Source organism: Barbus barbus (genome assembly GCF_936440315.1).
Source record: "Barbus barbus genome assembly, chromosome: 35".
Lineage (NCBI taxonomy): Eukaryota > Metazoa > Chordata > Actinopteri > Cypriniformes > Cyprinidae > Barbus > Barbus barbus.
In genome coordinates, this window is record NC_136763.1 from 14103389 (window position 1) to 14115640 (window position 12252).

Consider the following 12252-nt stretch of genomic DNA (forward strand, 5'->3'; position numbering starts at 1 on the left):
TTGCATTGTAAAACCCTGGCAGTTTTTCCAAAAGAGAGCGAGAAAGCGTGTTGATCAAATCTTCCCTTGAGTATATAGCCTTTATCAGGCTGAAAGTACTTCAATAAACATAATATTATGATTAGTTATCTAGAGAATCACATCTTTGGCAAAAATAACAAACAGTCTGATAAGATAGCTATCGGCAGGAAACAACTTGCAACAGTCTGGAATTGAGAGCGCAATTTGCTAGACAAGAACGAGGCGTAAAGATGGAAGGCGTGATTCTTATCTTTTGACAAATATGCAGAAAAGCAGAGAAATGGAAAGAGAGCCAGGCTCAATATTAAGGTTTTCTCTCTGCAAGCCCTGTCAGGGCCATTAGTTCAGATGTTCACTTGCCCTACCAACATTTTCAAAGTCCACACTGCAGAAAACCCTATATTATTTTTAGCAAAATGTTTCATATTCATATTTATATTTTTCACTTATCATGATGTTTTCAGTGGAAGCACATTAAAAACATTTAAAAAGTAATTTTCTCATAATGGCAACTTTTTAATTGGAACTTTAATTCTTATGTGTCTCACAGTTGCCTGTTTTGTTAACCATAATGTTAACAAAAAAGAAAAACAAAAAATCAAAAAACATTTTTTTTTATATATATATATTTCATTTTGAATTCAGAAGTTATGAATTCACACAAACACCTTTGTTGAAAACATATAGCATATGTTGCAAAAAAATTACTGATTTGTTTGATGCTTCCAAGACTATTTATTTTAACTGTTAGTTAAAAATCAAACTTGATTTAAATCAGCCGAATTCATCAATTTCATAACAAAAATGTTCAAAATATCACACAAAACCAATTTAAGTAAATTTCCATGGCATAAAAACACATGCAAACATGAACAACAAATCCAGTGCTGGCATAGTATGGCTAGTGGCAGTCCATCAACTGTCCAGAAACTCACATTGGTCATAGTTGTCCTTACTGTATGTGTGTGTGTGTGTGTGTAAAAGAGAGATGGTTTGAAAAAGCCTGAAGGCAGGCCGCCAGTACCATTACATCCTTTAATGCAGTAGGACCGGCCACTCTGTGAACTTATGGGCAGCTTTTTAACGGGCCAGCAATTTCCACCAGTACAATTTGCGGCTGCTTCCTCGAATGCAACTAGCGATCTTCCACTGAGACACACACACACACACACAGCCGCTCTGTGGCATTCCATTTATTTTCCTATTTACTGCTCAAGGGCCAGAACTGATCATCTCCCTGCAACTGCTCAATAAAAATAAAGCTATTTACAGGCAACGTCTGGCTTGAAACTGACATATGAGCGCAAACTACAATGCTGCATAATACGTACATTTATCTACATTTTCCACTCAAAGGGAATCAAAAAGACAGGCATCGCCGTGACGGCTTCCCAGTCCACTGCCAGTCCGATCTGATATTTGCATTCATTTGTTTTCATGTAGCGCCTGAGCGCTCATATTTTCAGCAGTTTATCTATTCGGAGCTCGAGGGCTCGTGAGGAGGGGCGGAGGTAGGGGGACGAGATAAGGAGAGGAAAGACGAAGAGAGAGAGCTGTCAGACGCAAATTAAATCTGTAAAGGGCTGATTTGACTTTGTAAACAAGATTGGCGGTAAATACGAACACTGGCTCTTTTTCCCGCCGGAAAGAGGGATGAAAGCTGGTGCTCGCGAGCGGTTATCGGCGACTGTCCGATACTTTATTGTAAACGTCCCAATCACAATCAAACGAGCCATCCGTATCCTTCACTATGAAGAGGGGGGAACTCTTCTCAGAATCCATGACAGAGACATAGAGGCAAAATTATGCACTCTTTTAGCCTCTATGACTTATGCACCACAAGACAGACGCATTTTATGGGCTGGCGTGCCACTCACCTTGATTAATTATAGGCGTGACTCAGGTGAGGCTATGTTAGACTAGCGCTTACAGCTAAAGCTAACAAGCACGGACACATTTCAGCTGATGAGATCATGCATATGATGCCATCAAGGGCGAGCGTTAGAGCATTTCGGCCCTCTGCCAAAAGTCAGGTACCCGCGTTTGATGACTTCTATCAAGGGTTAAGACATCAAGGGCCCTACAATTACAGCTTTGAAAGTGAGTACGTGCATCCAGGGAGGAAGAGGCATCTGAAACAAAGCCAGGGTGCCATTCAAGGCGAGAGCCCACAGCAGGCCGGCCGACCGGGGAGGGTGGGATGTGCTGTATGCGTGTGTGTGTGTGTGTGTGGTGTTTGTGCGCGCAATGGGGGACACAAAACGTGAGATAGGGCAAAAGAGGGGGCTCGGCATGGCGGGCACTTGGCGTCACGCCAATTTGCCACGCGCGGTTGCTTGTCACTGGGAAAGAGCGAAATGAAAACCTGTAATTAATTGCTCCTCTGCATCCCATTCTCCCGCGGTGACAACCCATACATTCTATTTTATACACACGTTCATTGACATTTTCAAGTTGCAGGCGTAATAATTACCAGAGTTATAACACCTTCTATTGCGGCGCGACAGTGGGATTGACGAGCCGCCTGAATGCTGAGTTGTTAAGGTTTGACGCCATTAATTGCCCCTATAATCTAATATCACAAAGGCGGGCCATTACACACTGTGAGCAGAGCGTGCAATTCGACACTACGGTTTCAGAGCAGTGCAGGAAAACAAAAGCGCGCCATTAGGGACTTGACGGCCGCTAACAAAAGCGCAGCACAATGCGGAATTATATTTTCATTCGGCTTTGTCTCTCGCCCATAAATGATTCCCCCCGTTCATTTGCCGCTGAATAGACCCAGTAATAGAGGAGCCTGAAACCCCAACCATTTGAAGTCAGGCATTTATTAAATGCATTTTTTTTCCTCTTTCTCTCTTTAAATTAACATGCGACGGGAAAGAAAGGCAAGGGAGATATTTTGCTCGATGAGCAGAAGCACAGCGGCGAGCACCTTGCTGTGAATTATCAGGACTGAACACTCATTTACTATATTTTAAAAACAGAGACAAAAAGCATTCTGTCTGCATGTGGTTAGAGCGAATAACAAGAGAGTTTTGTTGCGATGTGTTGCCAATAAAGGGGTAGAGATCACATTCTGACCATAGGAAGAGCGCTTGGCCTATAGTGGAGCTGCCATAAATAGACAAGGCTTTGAAATATATAGATGCATTATTCAGGTATCAAATGAATGTCAATTGGAAAAAAATAGGCATTGTATTTAATATAGAGCATTGTATTTAATATAAACTTAATTTACAAATATAACTTAAAATATGATAAAACATTTTATCATATCAAACATTGTACAGTAGCTAGAAAAAATCTTCAACATTTAAATCACAAATGCATTGTATTATAGATTATATATCTATTTGTATTACTTTTTTCATATATATATATATATATATATATATATATATATATATATATATATATATATATATATATATAATTTTCCGTGCCTGTAATGAATCAAATGGCATTTATAGTTCAGGGAGATCTGAGAATTGTCACTGATATGAACAGGAAGGCTAACATAAAGCTTGTTTTGCAATAAAAGCATATAATAACGGGCCTTATGCTATAATATAGCAGGTCAACCTTCAAGCCTCCACCAGGTCAAGGGTCATCTGGAGAGGGTGGCTCTTGTGGTCATTTTCACTTGTCTCATCCACCTTTGATCAGGTAGGGGGTAAAACACACAAGTCGTGGCCTAATGGTTAGAAAGTCGGACTCGTAATCCAAAACTTGCGGGTTCGAGTCTTGGACCGGCAGGGATTGTAGGTGGGGGGAATGAATGTCCAGCGCTCTCTCCACCCTCAATACCATGACTGAGGTGCCCTTGAGCAAGGCATGGAACCCCCAACTGCTCCCCGGGTGCTGCAGCATAAATGGCTGCCCACTGCTCCGGGTGTGTGTGTGTGTGTGTGTGTGTGTGTGTGTTCACTGCTGTGTGTGTGTGCGCACTTTGGATGGGTTAAATGCAGAGCACAAATTCCGAGTATGGGTCACCATACTTGGCCGCAAGTCACGTCACTTTCCCTTTTTCACTTTCAATATAGTAAATGGAGCCCATCTACACAAGCAAAACCTCTTCACACTCACCCGCAGCTTGAGTTTGTAAGTGGCATGGCATCTGAACACAACTGTTTGTGAGAGAGTGCATAATATATAGTGTGCATTTGATGACCATCCCCTAAAACCATCTCCACAAGCTTCTGAGACTGTCTGCTAATAAGCCAGCTTCAGTAGCACCTCAGTAGTGCCTCACACCACCATTAAGATTCACCAGTGCTGTCCGCATGCACCACGTAGAGCTACCCACTACTGACAGGGGTCAGCTTCAATACAGAGAGAGAAAGAGCAGCGGGGGAGATGGCCGTTCGCAGGGAGTGGAGCAGTAATTAGAGGGGCTATTTGAAGAGCGAGTTTAACTGATTAACAAAGAGAAGAAATGGGAAATGAGGGAGAGAGAGAGAGAAGAGGGAAGCCGAGCCGCAAGAAGAGCGATGCGTCCCAAAGGGTCATAAAGGAAGTAGTAAGGACAGAGAATGCATTCCAATGAGCTTTAATCTGACTTTTCCTTTTTTTCTGAGCTTGATAAATTACAATCAGTCTTACCAACCACCTTTCACTCTTTAAAACACAGACACAAGGACGATGATGTGAATCTCTCGTGACCCTACAGACAGACCTGCGGCCAGAGCCCCACATTGTGTGGTTTATGCGGGGTCTGAACCAGAACAAGTGAGAGTGTTTTAATACCAAATCCTCCTCAGAACAATATACTGTCAGTATGCCAAATGAGTCACTTTCATTAAACTAAAACCATCCGCACTTAAAAGTATTTTTTTTCCTCGCCCGAGCTGTTTCACTTGTGCTCCTGGATTCAATCGGATTCCATTAGTGTGGATATATGGAACGCATTCCACGATAAGTTGTAACCGTTTCTGCTCTAATGAAGTGACCACTCAAATTATTTGTCATTTAAAAATAGATTTGCCGCACATCTTGCCAGGTAATTCATGCTTGTTGCTCTTGGAGTAAACTAAAACAAAGAATTTTTGAAAATGATGCTTAAGATTGAAAAAGCATAATGGATGGAAGGGCAATATATTGAATATTGATGATATATTAGGAATGATTCATCTGTCAATATTTAATTAGACAACCCCATAAACATAGCAATAATTTAAATGCACTTTTTATTTGCCCATTAAGTTTCCTCCTTCCCACCATATGAGTATGAGAGCATTAAAACAGAAATGTTTTAATAGCATCACTGATTTAAAATGAAGTAGTAAAACAACATTAGAATTGGACAATTTTCCAATGGCAAAATGTATATTAATATATATATACATAAAATGGCATACATATATGTAATTAGCATAAAGACAGACAGACAGACAGACAGACAGACAGATAGACAGATAGATAGATAGATAGAGTAGGCTACACCCTTTTTGCTTCATGATCTCCTTTTTTTATTTATCCCTATTAGCATTTTCAGGATGTATATAAAAAAAAAAAGGCAGCGAGTACAAAGGTATAGAGGAGATCTTCATTTTGGGAAAGGTCAGCCTCCCAGTAATGAGCCGTACACTAAATTATGGTATTTAAATAAATGGATGATGATGAATGCATCTCCATTCTCTAGAGGATTCTTTGCCATTCCATATTACAGGGTAATTATCACATGTAGTGCCATGGTGCATACAGACGCACACACAGACAGAAGCAGCAGAAAAAGTGGGCGAAAGAGCCTCAAGTGAAAGCATATAAAAACATGTTACTAAACTTTGGACAGACGTGGCAAATCAGCTCCATAAAGCCGTAATTGGGACTGGCTGAGTTCTTGAAAGGCTTTTTATAGCTGGAGAGGAATAATATACTCGTCCATATAAAGGGGGAAAATCTGATAAACGGCCCTTAAAGTTGAAGAATTTAGAGAAGAGCACAAAGGTCTAGCACTTTAAAGACTGCAAGGGAACTCGGCTCAGACTTGGGAGTATGAATTACGACAGCGCAATGCTCATGTGGAAAGGTGGCTAAAGAATGACTTCGACTATGTAAAGAGTGCACAGTTCTGGTCATCCAAATCTAAAATCCTGGTTAACACGCAGGAAGAGTTTAGTTCTTCTAGAAAGCCAAGACAGGGTGTCATATAACAACAGTAAAACAATTGTTCCTCTGTGGTGAGCCAGAAACGAGTGGATGATTAACTTGTAGTCTTAGTGACACACAATCTTTAAAGGGACAGTTCCTAAAAATGCAATTGTAAGGGAAAAAGCATCTTGGACATCCTAGATCTGTTACATGCTCCACAAAAGAAAACGACAAACGTCTTGAGCCCAAATGTCACCAAATTTTGTATGATGCATCAATATTAAAATTGTATCCAATGGAATAAACCAACATTTAATTTAGTTTTATGACCAATAACCAACAAATGGCAGATATTAAGTCTTATTTGTATAAAACAAAACTAAAACAAACTTTTAAATGCTACAAGTGAATTTAGGCATCATAACAATATAATGCATAGTATAAAAAAATAGACATTAGATTTGTGATTTTCTGATGATCTCTTAAAGGGGTCATCGGATGCAAAACTCACTTTACAAGTTGTTTGAACATAAATGTGTGTTGGAAGTGTGTGTATACATCCATCCTATAATGATAAAAATCCCAGTGTTTTTTTTTTTTAATCCCTATTTTAAAATCCCCTCTCTCAAATCAGGCTGTTCTGAGATTCTTGTCAGAATGACGTAGTTCTGCGCAGGCCTCTCCCACGATAGCTGATTGACAAGGCCATCTTACCTTAGACCCGCCCTTGTCATCAGTCCGCCATTGTGTCGACTCCAGTGCAGGGGAAGATAAGAATATCCCTGATTAACCGATTGAGGTGTTTTGCTGTTGGATGCAATAATGAACATAGCAGTCGTCATTTACTCCCGACATCTGAGCTGCTGAAGACGCTGAGGATTATCTTTCATTACTTTCATTTTGCAGCATATCTTTATTATTACTTTCATTTTGAAGGGAATGCGCCGATCCCGATCTGTCTAAACACATCTATGTTCGGGCGAATCATTCGTGATCCAGCTTCATCTACAGAAGAAGTTAGTATAAGGGTTTTTTTATGAATCTTTGCAAATCGCCTTTCCTAATATAAGCTAGTTAGTAAGTTTTGCGGCTGAAGTTTACAGTCTGCTCGTCACTCCACGGAAGAGAGGGGCGGGTCAGCAGAGCTCATTAGCATTTAAAGCAACATGGACTAAAAAACGGCTTGCTGAAAACAGAGCTGATTTTGACAGGGTAAAGAAGGTGTTTTTTACAGTACCATTGAGAAATTTTAACCAAAGTATGTTATAGACTTTTCATTAAGATCCTTAAAATCATAACTTGTGTAAAATGGCCATCCGATGACCCCTTTAATTATTAGTGTTTTTAAAGATTAATTTAAAATGAATGTTGGATGACGCGAATGTTAAAAAAAAGGGAAATCAGAATGCACTAAATATCCAATACAACCTATCTATACGAACATTTCTAAGCTAATAACCAATATATCATGCATCCCTATTTTAATATATGTGATAATCACAAAAGATGAGTCATACAGTATATGTATTACATAAAAGCATGATTCTGAAAAAAGCTTGGGATCTGACAATAGGTGGCGCTATAAAACATGGCAAATATGAACATTTACTGTGTGTGCGCACATGTGTAATGGAGAAAGATGGAGGCTTATAAAGTTATAATGAATATATAAACACCACAGTCAGTCAATCTCAACGATCCGTCTTCAAGCTCACCGGCAGATCGCAGGGACCCTGGAGTGGGAGGGAAAATTGAAAAAAATGACAAGGAGACGACTAGAGGAGACATCACACGCAGGCATCCATGCACATGCGGGACAACATTCTAGCGCTGTTTACCCCCGTCAAAAAGAATTACTCACCTCAGCGATGGAGGACTGCTAGACTGCCAAACCGCAACCCACAACTCACACTCTCTAATTCTCTCTCCTCCTGCACTAGAGTACCAGCAGTCTGTGCTGATGGCCATTATGATCAGTTTATTCACGGGTGCGCTTGTGAGTCTACTGCCCGCGGGCTCAAGCTGGTAAACAAGCCGTCACATCTCATTTACACAACAGCGCCATTAATCGCCTCGCAAACCAATTCCAAGTGCTGGGCCGTGAGGCAAGAGGGAGACTCCGGGGAGGGAGGATGGAGGTTAAGGCTTGGGTTGTGGAGTCTCGGAGGGGTCCGAGACAGGGGGCAAACAAGGAGAGAAGGGCTGGAGGAAGGGTGTACCCAAACAAAAACGGGAGGGACGGGGGATTCCAGATACGAGGGGGAGTTACTAAGATTGTGCCACAAGAAAAAGGCTCAAGGAACCATTTAAAATCTGAAATACAACGATTTCTGTAGGAACAACACTGCAAGGAGAAGACTTGTTGTTTGGATATAATTATGTTTATATATTATATACTTGTTAATATTTTTATTATTTTAATAATATGTATATGAATAAACTATAAAATGTATAAAAATATATTGTAACAAATTCATACCTTTATATTTTATATTTAAGATAACTGAATATTACTTGCATTTAAATAAAATTGAAAAGTGGGGTGGCCAACCCTAGGCTCTACCCCTGCGTTAACGGCGTTAAATAATTTTAACACGTTAAACTGAAAAATGTAATCGCTTGCGTTAACACGCAAATTTTGACAGCACTAATATAAATATATATATATATAAATAAATACAAAAAATAATAGAAACTAAAAATACATGATGCATAATAAGTTGACAATGTCAGTATGTATTTATATATATATTTTATATATTATTAATTTTATACAGTGGTGTGAAAAAGTGTTGGCCCCCTTCATGATTTATTATTTTTTTTCATGTTTGTCACACTTTAATGTTTCAGATCAAACTAATTTAAAAATTAATCAAAGATAACACAAGTAAACACAACATGCAGTTTTTGAATGAAGTTTTTTTTTATTATGAAGGGAAAACAAAATCCAAATCCACATGGCCCTGTGTGAAAAAGTGCTTGCCCCCTAAACCTAATAACTGGTTGGGCCACCCTTAGCAGCAACAACTGCAATCAAGCGTTTGTAATAACTTGCAATGAGTCTGTTACAGCGCTGTGGAGGAATTTTGGCCCACTCATCTTGGCAGAATTGTTGTAATTCAGACACAGTGGAGGGTTTTCGAGCATGAACTGCCTTTTTAAGGTCATGCCACAGCATCTCAATAGGATTCAGGACAGGACTTTGACTAGGCCACTCCAAAGTCTTTATTTTGTTTTTCTTCAGCCATTCAGAGGTGGATTTGCTGGTGTGTTTTGGATCATTGTCCTGCTGCAGAACCCAAGTTCGCTTCAGCTTGAGGTCACGAACAGATGACTGGACATTGTCCTTCAGGATTTTTTGGTAGACAGCTGAATTCATGGTTCCATTTATCACAGCAAGTCTTCCAGGTCCTAAAACAGCCCCAGACCATCACACTACCACCACCATATTTTACTGTTGGTATGATGTTCTTTTTCTGAAATGCTGTGTTACTTTTACGCCAGATGTAATGGGATACACACCTTCCAAAAAAGTTCAACTTTTGTCTTGTCAGTTCATAGAGTATTTTCACAAAAGTCTTGGGGATCATCAAGATGTTTTCTGGCAAAACTGAGACAAGCCTTCGTGTTCTTTTTGCTCAGCAGCGGTTTTCGTCTTGGAACTCTGCCATGCAGGCCATTTTTGCCCAGTCTCTTTCTTATGGTGGAGTCATGAACACTGACCTTAACTGAGGCAAGTGAGGCCTGCAGTTCTTTAGATGTTGTTGTGGGGTCTTGGATGAGTCATCGCTGCGCTCTTGGGGTAATTTTGGTCGGCCGGCCACTCCTGGGAAGTTTACCACTGTTCCATGTTTTCACCATTTGTGGATAATGGCTCTCACTGTGGTTCGCTGGAGTCCCAAAGCTTTAGAAATGGCTTTATAACCTTTTCCAGACTGATAGATCTCAATTACTTTCTTTCTCATTTGTTCCTGAATTTCTTTAGCTCTAACATGATATGTAGATTTTGAGGATCTTTTGGTCTACTTCACTTTGTCAGGCAGGTCCTATTTAAGTGATTTCTTGATTGCGAACAGGTGTGGCAGTAATCAGGCCTGGGTGTGGCTAGAGAAACTGAACTCAGGTGTGATAAACCACATGGGTTTGGATTTTGTTTTCCCTTCATAATAAAACACTTCATTCAAAAACTGCATGTTGTGTTTACTTGTGTTATCTTCGATTAATATTTAAATTTGTTTGATGATCTGAAACATTAAAGTGTGATAAACATGCAATAAAATAAAAAATCAGGAAGGGGGCCAAGACTTTTTCACACCACTGTATAAGAACATTTAAATATAAATAAATACAAAAAGATCTAAATAAATTAAATATATAATTATAATATTCAAACAATGCCTCTACGTCAAAATAACATCGTCAGACCCCTCAACATAACCCTGTCAGGGTTTATTTTATGATAATGTCCAAATATACATTATCCCTTACTACTTATAATGTTGCAAACTGGTAGCAGTGTTTGATAACATGGCTGTAGCAAACCCCACTCGCAGTTACACATCTAAACTGTTGCCTCTCTCTCCTTACTAACCCTTATGATCACCTTTCTTCTCCACCATATCACACGCACTTTGCAACGGTGCTAAACTGCTACATACTAACTCTCCTAACCATATATTTACCTTTCCCCCATCAAGCTAAAGCAGAATGTGTTCATCAACACATGAACAGGAGAACAAAATGCCTCCACTGTTCCACCAGAATAATTCTCTTCTCTTAATCCTGACAGGAAGGGCCAAGAGGTCACATTTCTCAGGTGGGAGCGATAAGGGAAGCTAGGTGGGGTTAGCATGGGGGGGGGGGGGGGGGGGGCTTTTAAACAGTCACACTGCCACCTTCAAAAAGCCTGGAAGATATTAGCCTACATGTGGAGAGTGAAGGGTCACTATTGAGCGGGACGCGATGCTAAAGAGGCCTGTCATTTTAATAACAGGCCCGCTGAAAGGCTGCAGGCGCTGTTACCAGGTGGCTCTGTGATGATGTCTTCCAGGCTATATAGAGGGGTCCTGGAGCACACAGCCACCTTTTCACAAGCTAATTTGTCTAAAACCCCCATCGCCGCCCGTCCCCCCAAGTTAGCCCCATTACCTCCCACAGGTATTTATCATATCGCGCTTCTTATACAGTACATGGTGGCGGTGTGGGCAGTTTTGTTTGCGATGGCTTGTTGTTATGTGCGCGGTGTGTAATAAAAGCCAGCCACCGGGGGCTGCAGGGCTGAATGACTCCAGAGAAGCAGAGAATTCTGGGCTGTCACTCGCTTATTTTCATCCAGTTCAGAGCTGGCGTCTGGGGACAGCATTCTCTGACAGCGTTCGGACAGCATTCGGACAAATGAAAATCCGCCGTTGCACGAGTGCCCCGAGTCGGGCAAGTTCAAGTGGAAAATCTCCCCACCACTCCGTCTTCCATATCCCTCTTCCATTAGTCCCTCGCTTTCCGCGGACGTCCCTCGCACACGCACATGTGGCTCTATCTAACGCATCACTGCCCCAGAATAAAAATGACAACAAATTTCCAGTGGAACACAACAGAAGAGATGACTGGGGTGCGGAAATATAAAAGCCCATTATCGACCGCGTTCATTACACTTTTCACTCATGTTTCAGATCAAAAAATGGACTTTTACACTTCACTGCTCAAACCCAAACTCTGAAACGGCCACCGTGGCCCTGGGTGTTTCTCCTCTCACTCTCTCTCTCTCTCTCGCCGTCTTCAATCTGTCAGGCCTCTCGCATTCTGGGTCACCCTCACTAACCTTCTCTCTCTTCAAAACAGCCTCTTTGAAAAGGGAAAAAAGTGCCAACTAAGCATTTCCACTTAAATGGACAAAACAGAGTTTTCGAAAATAAAAGTTCAACAAAAAGGGCTCCGTCCAGTATGGATGGTCTTTTTCCCCATTGATTTGAGATGTCTATATACATGTCGGTTTCCAAAAAAACACCAAAGAATTCTTATCAAAACCTGCTCTTAAGTGGCTATTTGCATGATAAGCGCTGCATTGTGTTTTACTGTGATGAAGAACAAACACAAGAGGTAAATTTTCATTAGGGTCGAAGTGCTTTCAAAGTTCATGCT

At 40.7% G+C, this 12252-nt stretch overlaps 1 protein-coding gene across 1 annotated transcript in view; it reads right to left on the minus strand.

Annotated features, from left to right (window-relative positions):
• Window positions 1–12252, minus strand: part of LOC306855391 (forkhead box protein P4-like) — a 137119-nt gene that overhangs the window by 54471 nt on the left and 70396 nt on the right. The window lies entirely within an intron of this gene.